Source organism: Trichechus manatus, unplaced genomic scaffold, assembly GCF_000243295.1.
Source record: "Trichechus manatus latirostris isolate Lorelei unplaced genomic scaffold, TriManLat1.0 scaffold00050, whole genome shotgun sequence".
Lineage (NCBI taxonomy): Eukaryota > Metazoa > Chordata > Mammalia > Sirenia > Trichechidae > Trichechus > Trichechus manatus.
In genome coordinates, this window is record NW_004443986.1 from 9,494,186 (window position 1) to 9,507,797 (window position 13,612).

Consider the following 13,612-nt stretch of genomic DNA (forward strand, 5'->3'; position numbering starts at 1 on the left):
GCCATCAATAAGTTATTATATTTATTTATTTTATGTTTGCTTACTGTGTCCTAGCTTCTTGTTTTGCTTTGATATGCCCAAATAAGCTGCTCATATGAGCTAGTTTGATTATTGGCACCTTTGAAGCTCTAATGTCTTGTCACCAGGTGGTTAGATCTGTTACTAGGTATGTGAGCTCAGGAGTCTGCCCACTCCTCCTATATGGATTCAGCTCAGGTGCCCCGGTAGATAGTCGCCAACTGTGTGGTGTAGGCTGTCACTTACAGTCCTAGACAGGCATGGGTGACTGGTGTAGGTACAGGCATCAGGCTGCAGCAGGGGGACACACTCTGAGCAAGGCAGGGGGCTGATGGCCACCCCTGAGTGTCCGGGAAGAAGGTGTGTCCCTGTTCCCTAGAGCACGTAGGTGGATGGGTTTTGCAGCCAGACTATGAGCACCTAATGCTGTTGGGTCTAAGGACTGGGGGGCACCTCTTATTCATCCGCCCCTATCGCAGGTGGCTAGGTGGCATGGGTGGAGCCACCAGTCCTCAGTCCCCTGATGTGTGTAGGTGAACACCCAGCTTAATGGGCAGAGCAGTGTCAAGTGTCAAGAACCTACCACTTCACAGCTGAAACAGTTGAAGTTAGGGTTCCAGGATATACCCTGGTAATGGGGGCCTACATTGTTGACATGGGCCCACACAAGTCTATGCAGGGGGAAAGGCACTCAAAGTCTGTGGATCCCTTATGCCTGTGCCCAGGCAAAGGAGCTGTACCTACCCTGGTTTCCTGGCTTAGGGGAGCTGGCAGTTTATTTTTTCCCCCTGTTTGTTAATTTTGTTCACTCTCCAAGGCAGGGAGAATGGCTCCGGGCTTGTGACAGATCCTACTTCCAGCCCGGGGGACTCGGCAATTGCTGAAGCTGGTCTAGGACCCAGTGCAGAGCAGGGAGTGGGGAGGTAAACGAGAGAGAGGTTTTTCCCTAAGGGGGATGTTTTTGATCCGCGCGGTAGGCTGTATGCAATTACTTATCTTTCTCTGAATCAAGGGCTGCTTCTCACCGGTTCTGGGTGGCCATGTAAACTGTCAGCGGCTGGGTCTCTCCCACTGTGGAAAACGCACCTCCTGAGCATGGCTGCTTGCCTGCCTCACTGCTTACCCCAGAGCTGATCAGGCCTGAAGTACTCAGGCTCTCACCGAGTCAGGTCTGGCAACTCCTCGCTGCTTCCAAACCATCTCTCCCTCCCCCTGCCACTCAGTCCGGTTCCTCAACTCTGCCTTTGATGTTCAGGGCTCCCAGATTGCCATATATAATCGAATCGCTCTTTTTTTTCAGGTCTTTGTTGTAAGAGGGTCCACCAGAAGCCCTGACTACTCCACCATCTTGGCCCTGCCTTGGACATCCAACACTTTTGCTGAATTTTATTTGTTGGAAGAAATTCTCTAAGTCCAGCCTGCGCTATAGGGGAGAGGACCACACAAGGGCGTGAATAGCAGGAGGTGGGGATTATTGGGTGCCATCTCAGGGGCTGCCCATCCCAACTGGGTTCAGAAGAGAATGGAGAAGAGGAATTGAAGAAAAATAGAGACAATTCTTTTGAGGAGTTTTGCCATAAAGTAAGGAAATGCAGGATTAGTTGCAGAAGGATCCAGAGTTAAAATGTTTTTAGTTTATTTGTTATTAAGCAGGTGATATTACAGCAAATCTGATCATTCTTATTAATAAAGATGAAATATTTGATATATTAACTATGTACCTAATTATAATTCTATTATACATTTATTCGTACATTACCTAGGAGGGTGGTGAATAACAATGGTCAGGTTTACCTGAGCGTGGATTTTTTCTTTTTCTTTTTTTTTAGTTTTGTACCCATGTAGGAGTCAGAAACAAGGGCACCCATATCCCAAGGCATCCAGGATACTTAACTATACATACTCTAATTGCTGAAATTAGTCACTGTCTTAGTCATCCAATACTGCTAAAACAGAAATACTACAAGTGGATGGTTTTAACAAACCGAAATTTACTTTCTCATGGTTTAGGAGGCTAGATGTCTGAATTCAGGGTGCCAGCTCTAGGGGAAGGCTCTCTGTCTCTGTTGGCTTTGGAGGAAGGTCCTTTTCTCTTCAGCTTCTGCTTCCTGATTCCTTGGAGATCTCCATGTGGCTTGACATCAATCTTCCCCCATCTCTGCTTGCTTAATCTGCTCATTTTATATTTTTTAAGAGATTGAGTCAAGATACACCCTACACTAATCCTGCCTTATTAACATAACAAAGACAACCATTCCCAAATGGGATTATAACCACAGGCATAGAGGTTAGGATTTACAACACACTTATATATTTTTTTAATTGTGATTTACGTGGAAGTTTACAGAGCAAATTAGTTTCTCATTAAATAGTTAATACACAAATTGTTTTGTGACATTGGTTGCCAATCCCAACATGTGTCAACACTCTCCCCTTCTCTACCCTAGAGTCCTTGTTCCCATTCATCCAGTTTCCCTTTCCCTTCCTGCCTTCTTGTTTTTGCTTTTGGGCTAGTGTGCCCTTTAGTCTTGTATACATGATTGAACTATGAAGCACCATCCTCACATGTGTTATTGTCAGCCCTATAGACCTGTCTAATCTTTGGCTGAAGGGTGAACCTCAGGAGTGACTTCAGTACTGAATTAAAAGGGTGTCCAGGGACCATACTCTTGGGGTTTCTCCAGTCTCTGTCAGACCAGCAAGCCTGGTCGTGTGTGTGTATGTGTGTGTGTGTGTGTGTGTGTGTGTGTGTGTGTGTGTGCGTGAATTTGAATTTTGTTCTACATTTTTCTCCTGCTCTGTCTGGGACCCTCTGTTGAGATCCCTGCCAGAGCAGTCAGTGGTGGTAACCAGGTACCATCTAGTTGTTCTGGGTTCAGTCTGATGGAGGTTGTGGTAGTTGTGGTCCATTAGTCCCTTGGACTAATCTTTCCCTTGTGTCTTTGGTCTTGTTCATTCTCCTTTGGTCCAGCCAGGATAGGACCAGTAGATGTATCTTAGATGGCCACTCACAGACTTTTAAGACCCCAGTTGCTACTCACCACAGTCAGATGTAGAACATTTTCTTTATAGACTATGTAATGCCAGTTGACCTAGATGTCTCCCAAGACCATGTTTCCCAGCCCTCAGCCCAATAGCTTGGTCTCTCAAGGCATTTGGATGTGTCTGTGAAGCTTCTGTGACTTTGGCCTGTTCAAGTTGTACTGACTTCCCCAGTATTGTGTATTGTCTTACCCTTCACCAAAGTTACTACTTATCTACTGTCTGTTGTTGTTGTTCAGAGCTGTTGAGTCTATTTCAACTCATAGTGACCCCATGTGACAGAGTAGAACTGCCTCATAAGGTTTTCTTGGCTTTAATTTTTTATGGAAGCAGATTGCCAGGTCTTTTTCCTGTGGAGCCACTGTGTGGATTCCAACCACCAACCTTTTGGTTAGCAGCTCAACCCTTAATCATTGTGCCATCTCACCCCTCCCCTCCCTTGTAACCATCAAAGATTGTTTCTTTCTGCGTAGAAACATTTTCATGTGTTTTTATAATAGTGGTCTCGTACAGTATTTGTCCTTTTGTGACTGACTTATTTCACTCAGCATAATGCCCTCCAAATTCATCCATGTTGTGAGATGTTACGCAGATTCCTCATTGTTCTTTATTGTTGCATAGTATTCCATTGTGTGTATGTACTATAGTTAGTTTATCCATTCGTCTGTTGATGGGCACTTAGATTGTTGCCATCATTTTACTATTGTGAATAATGCAGCAATGAACATGAATGTGCATATATCTATTAGTGTGACGGCTCTTATTTCTCTAGGATATATTCCTAGGAAGGGGATTGCTGGATGATATGGTACTTCTATTTTTAGCTTTTTCAGGAATTGCCATATTTTTTCCCAAAATGCTTGCAGCATTTTGCATTCCCATCAGCCATGCATAAGCATTCCAATCACCCTGAAACCTAACATTTGTTATTTTTTGTTTCTTTGATTCGTGCCAGTAATGTCAGGTGAAATGGTATTTCATTATAGTTTTGATTTACATTTCTGTAATGGCCAGTGATCTCGAGCATTTACTCATGTATCTGTTAGCCGCCTGAATGTCTTCTTTGGTGAAGTATTTTTTCATATCCTTTGCCCATTTTTTAATTGGATTATTTGTCTTTTTATTGTAGAGGTGTTGGATTTTGCTATAGATTTCAAAGATTAGACCTTTGTCAGCTATGTCATAGCAAAAATTTTTTCCCAGTCTGTAGGTTCTCTTTTTACTCTTTTGGGAAGTCTTTTGATGAGCGTGTTTAATTTTTAGGAGATCCCATTTATCAAACTTATCTCCTGGTGTTTGTGTATTGTTGATTATGGTTTGTATGCTGTTCATGCTGTATATAGGGCCCCTAGTGTTGACCCTATTTTTTCTTCCATAATCTTTATAGTTTTTGATTTTATATTTGGGTCTTTGAACCATTTTGAATTAGCTTTTGTGTATAGTGTGAGGTATGGGTCCTGTTTCATTTTTTTGCAGATGGACATCCAGTTTTGCCAGCACCATTTGTTTAAAAGATGGTCTTTTCCCCATTTAATGGACATAGGTGGCCATAGGTAGATGGATTTACATCTGGGTTCTCTATTCTGTTCCATTGGTCAATGTGTCTGTCATTGTACCAGTACCAGGCTGTTTTGACTACTGTAGCTGTATAGTAGGTTCTGAGGTCGGGTGGTACGAGGCCTCCTACTTTGTTCTTTTTTCTTCAATAATGCTTTAGGTATCCCGGGCCTCTTTCCTTTCCATATAAAGTTAACGATTAGTTTTTCCATCTCAGTAAAGAATGCTGTTGGTATGTGGATCATGTCTTAGTCATCTAGTGCTGCTATAACAGAAATACCACAAGTGGATGGCTTTAACAAAGAGAAATTTATTTTCGCACAGTCTAGTAGGCTAGAAGTACAAATTCAGGGTATCAGCTCCAGGGGAAGACTTTCTCTTTCTGTGGGCTCTGGAGGAAGGTCTATGTCATCAATCTTCTCCTGGATTAGGAGCTTCTGCATGCAGGAACCTCGGGTCCAAAGGACACGCTCTTCTCCTGGCACTGCTTTCTTGGTGGTATGAGGTCCCCAACTCTCTGCTTGCTTCCCTTTCCTTTTATCTCTTATAAGATAAAAGGTGGTGCAGGCCATACCCCAGGGAAGCTTCCTTTACATGGATCAGGGATGCAACCTTAGTGAGGGTGTTACAATCCCACCCTAATACTCTTTAACATAAAATTACAATCACAAAATCGAGGACAACCATACAATACTTGGAATCATGGCCTAACCAAGTTGACACATATTCTGCGGGGACACAATTCAATCCATGACAGATCAGGATTGTATTGTATTTGTAGATTGCTTTGGGTAGAATTGACATCTTCATAAAGTTGCATCTACCCATAAGCATGGTATGTTTTTTCATTTATGTAGGTCCCTTGGTTTCTTGTAGTAGTGTTTTGTAGTTTTCTTTGTATAGGTCTTTCACATCCCTGGTTAGATTTATTCCTAAGTATTTTATTTTTTTAGTGGCTGTTATAAATGATATTCCTTTCCTGATTTCCTTTTCGTAGTTCTCTTTACTGGTTTACAGGAATCCAAGTGGTTTTTCTATGTTTATCTTGTATCCTGCTACTGTACTGAATCTTTCTATTAGTTCCAGTAGTTTTCTTGTGGAATCTTTAGAGTTCTGTATGTATAATATCATATTATCCCCTAATAGGGATAGTTTTACTTCTTTCTTACCAGTTTGGATGCCCTTTATTTCTTTTTCTTGCCTTTTTGCTCTAGCTAGGACTTCCTGCACAATGTTAAATAGGAGTGGTGATAAAGGGCATCCTTGTCTTGTTCCCATAATCAAGGGGGAATGTTTTCGGCCTCTCTCTGTTGAGAATGATGTTGGATGTTGGTTTTGTATACCAAAACAAAAACAAAAAACTAAACCTCTTGCCTTCAAGTCAATTCCGACTCATAGTGACCCTATGGGACAGAGTAGAACTGCCCCCACAGGGTCTCCAAGGAGCTGCTAGTGGATTCGAACTGCCAACCTTTTGGTTAGCAGCCTGAGCTCTTAACCACTGCACTACCAGGTCTCCTAGATGCCCTTTATTATGTCAAGGAATTTCCCTTCTCTTCCTATCTTATTGAGAGTTTTTATGAGGAATGGGTGTTGGACTTTATCAAATGCCTTTTCTGCATGGATTGAGATAATCACATGATTCTTTTCTTTTATTTATGTGGTGGATTACATTCATTGATTTTCTAATGCTGAACCATCCTTGCATACCTGGTAGGAATACCCCTTGGTCATGGCACATTTTTTTTATATGGTGCTGAATTCTATTGACTAGAATTTTCTTAAGAATTTTTGCATCTGTATTCATGAGAGATATTGGTCTGTAATTTTCTTTTTTTGTGGTGTCTTTGCCTGGTTTTGGTATCAGGATTATGCTGGCTTCATAGAATGAATTCGGAAGTATCCCTTCCTTTTCTATGTTCTGAAATAGTTTGAGTAGTGCTGGTGCAAGCTCGTCTCTGAATGATTGGTAGAATTCTCCAGTTAAGCCATCTGGGCCAGGACATTATTATTATTTTTTTTTTTTTTTACCTTTTTATTAACTTTTCAATCTCTTCTCTTATTATGGCTCTGTTCAGATTTTCTACCTCAGTTTGTGTTTAGGCAGGTAGTGTGTTTCTAGAAATTTGTCCATTTCCTCTAGGCAGCCATTCTCTCTTGGCTTGGAAACAAACCAACAGCTTCTTGGAAAAGGCAGGCTGCAGCAGAGATCTGCCCATGGCAACTGGCCCGCTGACTCCAATTGAAATGTTACCCAGTTGAAGTAATGGTTTAAATCATAAATAATGTCTGCTGTTGCTTTATTTTTGAACTCAACACTATAACAACACACTAAAATGTGCACTAAGCACAGAAACAAAAGTAAATTAATGGGCCAATTAATTCACAAAAGCAAATGCCTTAGATCTTGCCTAATGGTAGTCCACTGAGAAGCTTGTGAGTTTTAGGCCCTCCTGGGGATAAGGATCAGGCAACTGTGGGATTTGGGCAAGGTAATAAATAATGTGTTCGGAACCTTCTCAGAAATAAGATTGTATCTTCAGAACTGAGACCATTCTGCTCCCCATCCCAGTCTAGACTTTATGTCACCATTGCCTTGTACTGATCCTGAGCAGTGAGAGAAGAAAAAGGAAGTGAATCCTCGGAGTTTATAGCCTTCTAGTTCATCCTTCTTTGATAAAGACAGACCAGTGTATGTCACCTGCCATAACATAAGTGGGGATCAAAAATTGCAATTGGGTAAAATGCAGGATCATGTTACTACAGGGTTAATACGGAACATGATTTTTCATTCAGGTTGGATTATCAAAAAAGCACAAAAGTAATGTTATAATGTTCCCAATTGACTGTTGTTGTGTGCTGTCAAGTCGATTCCAACTCATAGTGGCCCTCTAGTACAGAGTAGAACCACCCAATAGTATTTCCTAGGCTGTAATCTTCATGGGAGCAGATCACCAGGTCTTTTCTCCCTCAAATGGCTGGTGATTCAAATCACCGACCAGCAGAGCTCTGAACTACTGTGCCACTAGGGCTCCTTTTCAATTGACTGTACATCAAAACAAAAACACGTTGTCCTCGAGTCCATTCTGGCTCATAGCAACCCTACAGGGTGGAGTAGAATTGCCCTGTAGGGTTTCCAAGGAGCATCTCGTGAATTAGAACTGCTGACCTTTTGGTTAGCAGTCCAGCTTTTAACTACTAAGCCAGCAGGGCTCCAAAACCAGTAAAATCCTCAGTGACTTCAAGATGGTCTCTTCTTACCCCCATCCCCATCAGAGAAGATAAGAATCTTAACCTGTTCTCACTGAGAACAGAGGCTGGGCGGAGGACAGAAGCCAACAAGTTCCTACCCTGATTTGCATGCTCTCAACATTCATGTTAGCACAGGATTTTATTGAAATTCCTTCTCCTCTGGAAAGGAATGAGGAAAGGGTGGGCAAGATGCCAGGGGCATTACTCTGGCAGAAGTTCCTCCACAGAGAAACATGGGGCTGGGGAAAACAAGCTCTCCTCTAGCAGCAGCAAAGCCAGCCAGAGAAATGCCAAACAACTCCCAATGTGCTGGGATTCCTGTTCTACAAGCAGTTTACCAGATGTGTGAAAGACAGGCCAAATACACGCCATTCCCATTCACTGAATATATTCCAGGCTCTATGCTGAATACCAGGGATCCCGTAGAGAGGGAAACAGAGTCCCCATGTTGCTTACATTCTATTATTGTGACAACTCTGCTTTTGTGAAATACCCTGAGGCCACCTCCACTTCCCAGAGAAAATCCTGGATAAGCTATACACCCCTTCTACTCTACCATTCTCTGATTCTTCACTTTTCTTGGCCTCTTTGATTCTTTCCTCTTCTATATTTGATGTGCTGTCAGCGTCAGCTCCTGCTGGGAATGCTAGACTCGGAGTAGGTATACCTTCCTCCAGGAAGCTTTCCCTGTATACTTAGCAAGCTGGGCTTGGTGGCTCTGTGCTGTGACTTTGGCAATCTCTGTGGGCTTCTATCAGTACATGAACCTCGCTTTATATTCTTCTAGGACAGGGACAGTTTCCCATTTTTCACACCTCCCCCCCACCAGAAAAAAAAACCTTCATTGCCATCAAGTCTATTCCAACTCACAATGACGCTATAGGACAGAGAAGAACTGCCCCACAGGGTTTCCAAGGTTGTAACCTTATGCAAGCAGACTGCCACATCTTTTTCCCACAGAGCAGCTGATAGGCTCAACCCCCCCGACATTTTGGTTAGCAGCCAAGCCCTTAACCACTGCACCACCAGGACTTATCACAGTGCCTGGCACAGAGCAGGCACTAAATAAATACTTGCTGTACTGAATAGTCCTACAACCAAAATCGTCTCAAGTGCTCTAGTTTTTAGAAAGCCCCAAGTCTCAAAATTTCAGGGAGAGCAAGACTAAGGATGGAACCAAACGTAAGAGAAGGGTGAGAGATTTCTGGTCCCATCCAGCAGTGCTTCTGTGCTGGCTGCAGACTACTCTGGGGGAGGGGAGGGCATGGGACACTTGGGGTCTAGGACTGCTGCTGTTGGCCTCACCCCTCCCTCCTTACACCCACCCAGCTGTCCTGTCAGAGAATTCATACCTTGAAACAGAAGATGAACCCTTTAAGTGACATTAGCATGAGACCTTAAACATGCAAATACATGCCTTTCAAGTTTATAAACGCCTAATGGAAGAGTCCCTAAATACAGGGTATTTGTGACTAGGATGTGCATCATTATACCCCCACCGCCTGCTTCAGTGGAAACCCTGGTGGCATAGGGGTTAAGAGCTACAGCTGCTAACCAAAAAGGATGGCAGTTCAAATCTACCAGGCGCTCCTTGGAAACTCTACAGGGCAGTTCTACTCTGTCCTATAGGGTTGCTATGAGTTGGAATCAACTTGGCAGCAATGGTTTCTTTCACGGGCCTGCTTCAGTGCATGACATGAAGACAATCATTAATTCATCAAATAGCTATCGAGGGCCTGCTAAGTGCCAGCAAGCATGCTAGACAGTGAAGAGCTCTAAACACCGGCAACAGGTTCCAGCTCTCTCAGAGAGCTTATGGAAGATTCTAACCCGAACTCCCGGAGGGCTGGGAGCTGGCTCCTTGCTCTCCACTCTCTTCCCACACTTGTCCTATACATAGTGCTTGATAAAATAAACAGTTAAGGGAACGGTTTAGTTATCTGCAGTCAACACGCCCCCCTCCCCCAAAATTCAGTGACACCGAGATGCTTTCGGGGCCAGGCAAGGCATACACAGACTGTGGCTATTATCCTAAGCATGCAGTCTGTGGTGGGATTCCTAGGCACCGGGAGTCCTCCGCTTACCTCACCCCCCTTCAAAGGTTTTCCTTTACCATTCCCTATCCCAGTTGATGTCATAATTCTTTTAACGGGAGCCAATCTTCTGTTACATAATTAGACTGAGTCTTAAAGTTAAAATAAGGACAAAGGAACGCAACTGTAGACTTTAAGAAACATAAAGGGAGGCGGGAGGTTGAGGCAGAGCTACCTAACACTATTTTAGTGTCAGATGTGTCATTTTACCATCAGTGGGGTAAAGAGACATCACAACCAATGAGGTGCTCAGGGAGGCTGGGTCGGGGAGGGTGGGCCGCATCCGCCCGCTTTCCCCTGCACCGCGGCTTCCTGCGGCCGGGGCCGCCGGCAGGGGGCGCGCGAGGGCCTCCAGGAGCAGCTTGCCGGGCGGGCTGCTGGGCTGGGAGAGGCGTTTGGGCAACTTTTTGGTTGGCTGGTGCCGGGTGCTTTCAGTCCCGGCCCCTTTTAAACTTGGACTCTCCCACGCCCTCCCCTTTTGGCTGAAGCGCACGACTGGGTAAGTGGTGCTGACTGGGCCCGACGCTGGGGTCGGCCACGTGGATCTCCCCAGTGGCCCTCCCTGGGCTCTGCGCCCCCGAACGCCCTCTCGGCGGAGAGGCCCTCCCAGCCCCCGGGGAGGGAGCGTCCCGAGGAAAGTCCCTTTTAGGGCCTTTCTGAAGTAGGAACCTGCGGAGCCGGGGCAGGATCCTCGTGGTGCCGAGAGCCTTCTCTTAACCTAGTTACCTCGCAGAACCAGATTCTTGTCCCCCACCCTCGGTGCTCGGCGCTCAAGGGATCCATCCGATCCACTACTAGCTTCAAGTAACTTTTCCAATTTAAAAGTTCAGTTAATTCGATTTTGAGAATCAAATTCTAACAGAACTCTAGTCGGTCTCCCGGTTCTTGGCGCACTGGGGCCTCCTGCCCGGCCAGTGGGTCTGATTAAGGGGCGCAGCCTGTTTAGGAAGTGCATGGGCTCAGGGATCTGAAGTGCTTTAATGACCTTGCCGAGCAGTGTAATTCCGGGTGTTAGCAACAAACGGAGGTAATTTCGCCCACACAGCCACTCTCCCGCCACAAAAGCCTTTCAGTTGCCACTTTGCACCGCCGTTGGATTTTTTAAAAAAGTATCCAGAGGTGAGACCCTTACCGAGAGATAACTGCAGTGAGCCTTAATGAGGGAGCCTGCACTTTCCTCCTCCAGATGCACCTTTTCAGGCGTGGCCGGTACGTTATGTAGGCAGGGCTGACTGCCAGCGTTTCCAGGGTGTGGAGTTTAGTCTTCTGCCCTGGAAAAAAATCTAAACCATTGCGTGGTGATGACTTGGACAAGAAAGACCTTGAACGCTTAAACTTCTGCCCACCAAAATTAAAAGCACGCCGAGCTGCCTTGGGAAAAGTTTGCAGGTGTCTCATGGAAGAGATTCTAAGTTTGGGGGTGATTTTAGGAGATTCTAGAGAAGCTCTGGTGGCGCAGTGGTTAAAGCGCTTGGCTGCCAACTCAACATACGGTTGGAACTCACCAGCTGTTCCTCGGGAGAAAGATGTGACAGTGTGCTTCCGTAAAGATTTATAGTCTTGGAAACACTATGGGGCTGTTATACTCTGTCCTGCAGGCTCCCTATGAGTCGGAATCTAGTCGGAGGCAGTGGGTTTGGTTTGGTTAAGAGATTCTAAGGATTGAGCAACTGGGAGCTTTGTAAGTGTTCATTACTGGTAGGAATTGCTGTACAAAGGGATATTCTCCGAATTCAGTAAAATTTGACAGTATCTAAATTTAAGTAAATGAAAGGAATCATTGTAGCTATTGTAGGCACTGTTTAGAAGGCTTCTGTTGAAATGTGAGGCTTATGCTGGGTGGTTAACATGCTTATCTTAGAGTTGTAAAGGTCGTTTATTACCTTTTCTCTGATTAGGAAACCAAATGAGATTTTATGCTTTTTAAGAGGGAAGGAAATGAGTGGTGTTTCAGCCTGTGTTCTTGGCACCTTTTTTTTGACCATATATATGGGCCCTGGTGGCACAGTGGTTAAAGTTCAAACCACCACGGGCCCTCGTGGAGAAAGATGTGACAGTCAGCTTCCGTGGAGATTTATAGCCTTAGCAACCCTATAGGGGCACTGTGAGTCAGAATCAGCTGTCAGTGGGTTTGGTTTTTGGTTTTATGTTTGGGCACAGCACATGGACTGTTTTCCCTGTCCTGAATAATTCTCTGGCAAATAGCAAGAGAAATGCAATGTTCGGACTCCTATTGAGCCAAAGCTGTTTTTAACAGTTCTGTCTGGGAGAGAGGGCTGAGAGCCAGGAGGCATCTAGGCCAGCATCTATTAGGATTGTGGAAACCAAGCGAGTGGATTGCTAGGGACTAGAGACCAGCTCCCCGGTTTCGGCCTCAGGGTAAACAAGTTTCATGCTTTGGTCTTTAAATCTGTTGAAGGTTTGTTTCCATTTTTCCTAACATTATATCTTTCCGCAAATAGCACCACCCCATGCCAATTTTTTTTGCATAGTGCTGTAAAAAATTAGCATAGCAAGCTTACGAAAATTCGTCGAGGGGGGGTGGAGGGTATTGGCAAACAAATGTAGAAAGTGTGTTATTTGTAATAAAATATGATATTATTGCCAGTTGGGAATACAGTATTTAATTTTTTTCCAACATTGAGACTTTTGCATGCTAACTTAACAAGTTTGAAAGGCTAGTGACTGCTGGATCCATAGAATATGGGAAGTTATAAATAACACCATAAAGTTATTCTTAACATTGTTCTTGTCACTTTTCTACCAGGCTGTGTGTCAAGTGCAAGTCGCTGATGAGCTTCAGGTATGGACCAAATGGAAAGAATCTGGCTTGAATATAATTCTTGGCCGAGGATGAGAACTCTTAATCTGATTGGGTATGCTTATGCTCTGATGGGTTAAAGGATTTACCTGAGGCCAATGTGATATGCAGGAATTTACTAAATATACTTACATCATCCCTCCCCCTTTAAAAAATTATGCTGTAAGTTAAAAGGAAGAAAAGATGGATTTCTAAGTGACATTACATCTTTGAAAATGTTTATTTTCCTATGATGACCATTTTGGTGGATTATAGTCATTTAAGAAGCTTTTGAATTTCCATCTTCCAGAAAACTAAGGTGAATTGTTAGCACTAGTAAGACAAGATTTTGAGTACTAAATCCACTTTATGTTTTTATATCAGAACATTACTATGACTTAACTTGACAATGTGCAGTGAGAGTTGCAACTTGCCAGGAGGACTGCCTTGTTTTCCATCTTTGACGGAGTGCGGTCTTAACCACTTTTCTATCACTTGTTTTAGTAGAAAATATTTGAGTTTTCCTTCTGACAGATTTCTACCTTACACAAGTTCCGGCTTTCCCCAGGCTTCACTGTATATTAGGAAATTCTATTTAGAGTCCAGACTTTGCTGTATTTTTGTTTTGTTTTTTAAAGCATATCTCTTATTAATTGCTGCTCTAATTACCTATTGTAATATTTCTTTTCTAGGGCTGCTGCTTGAAAGACATCGTTTTTCAAGTAGATAAAGGTACATTTGAGTGTTACACAACGGATACATACAGAATAGAGGTTTTTACTTTCTTTGTCCCTCTCTTGGCAGGAATGAATTTTGAGAGGAAGGTGTCATATGACTTAGGAAATAAAAG

At 43.8% G+C, this 13,612-nt stretch overlaps 1 non-coding gene across 1 annotated transcript; it reads left to right on the forward strand.

Annotated features, from left to right (window-relative positions):
- The first annotated feature begins 12,806 nt into the window (after window positions 1-12,806).
- Window positions 12,807-12,881, forward strand: LOC111820792 (small nucleolar RNA SNORD93). The gene has a single exon (XR_002824305.1). It is a non-coding gene; the product is annotated as a small nucleolar RNA SNORD93 (small nucleolar RNA).
- The last annotated feature ends 731 nt before the right edge of the window (window positions 12,882-13,612 follow it).